Here is a 1,626-nt window from a genome sequence, read left to right on the forward strand (position 1 = left end):
TATTCAAAGTTGGGAATGTCGACTCGGATTTTATATCGATCGTGTCTGAATGTGGCGATTCCGCTGACGTATTCTCGATAATTCGTTCCAGCGGTTCTACCACGGGTCTCAATCGTTTTTCGATAACTCTATCCTCGTCGATGCTCTCCGATTTGAGAGCTCTGCGTTTTTTGCGTATAGCATCGCTTGTTTTAGTCATAGCATTTGCAACTTTACTCGATTCTTTAATATTGCTATTATCCATTGCAAAAGAGAAGACGTCTACTCGCTAAGCGTTCTATCGAAGGACCACTCCCCACCCCTATGACCTTGAACTATTTCTTCTTATCCGAAGATGACACAAGACCCCGCCCACCTTAAGCGAATTTTTTCTACGTCTTGGAAATGAGGTTTTTTGTTGACAACCGTGTTACGTCTGGGTTAATTTTCAATAACCCGACCTTGCGGTTCCCGTCTTGTGCGCTGCACTTGGAAGAAGTTCCCCTACGGGAGACGCAAGGAAGGGCATTTTACTTGATTTTTCTCATTTCCGTATCACTCGCTCGCGACGTAACAACCGCAAATCTGACGCTGCAATTCGTGACTATAGAAGGTAGGAGTTTTGCTAAAGTTTCAAGCATACGCAAAACCAAATTGACCATTGCCGCAAGTGCATCGTTCGCGAGGTTGTATTATGAAGAGTGAAATATGTACTCTCAAAGTTTCAAAGAGTTTTTTTGCCAAAGGAAACGCCCCGCAAGTTCTACTGAAGAAGAAGAGGCGCGCAAAAAAATGACAAAACATCAGGATGGTGTGAAGTAAGTGTTTATTTGTTCTAGAATCGCACCAGAAGAATCAAGTCGAATTTTGGGTCGAAAATATCCATTGACGGATTCCTGTACGGAGCATTTGGAAATCGACATAAATATACTTGGCGACAATTTCTATCCACAACTTGTATTATCAGACAGCCGAAACAACAGCCTGGATCTGAGCATAGTAACGTGGTCGCTGATTGTAGCCGAAGCAGACAACGTATGTACACAGCTTCTTTGAAGATTCAAAAGATACACGCAACAATATTAACTTTAACGATATAAGTGTTGAATTTGGAGTGCTATATGGCGAAAAAGTAGTTAAATTGATCAGCAAAGATATATGTATGTATATGACGAGAAAAACGTTTGAGAAAATGGTAATTTTAAATGATTGCATAATTGAAATGCATAATGCATTATACGATAAACTGTATTCGGTGGAACAAAAATTTAAAGAGTTTGTTGCATTAGTTCGGGGATACGGAGATGTAAAAGTGCTTGCAGTGGTTGTGCAGCATATCAAAGAAACTGATATTTATGATCCAAATTCAATTATCGATGGCAAATTAGTAGCTTTAGGTATTCAAACAATAATAACAGCTGCATCAACAACATCTTAACAGAGAAAGTAAAATGAATTATGTTAATAATTATACTTTAAAAAATCTTAATAATGTATTCTCTCTCTACCTATATAAACCCAACAAAATTTCAGTTCCTATGCGATAGTCGTACGATGTGCATATGCACATTTGATATTCGAGTTAGCACAAAAAGAATTCGTACCACATTGGAAAATACTTTTGTTTGCGCGCGTTACTGGAATATT

The sequence above is a fragment of the Osmia bicornis genome, unplaced genomic scaffold (assembly GCF_907164935.1).
Source record: "Osmia bicornis bicornis unplaced genomic scaffold, iOsmBic2.1, whole genome shotgun sequence".
Lineage (NCBI taxonomy): Eukaryota > Metazoa > Arthropoda > Insecta > Hymenoptera > Megachilidae > Osmia > Osmia bicornis.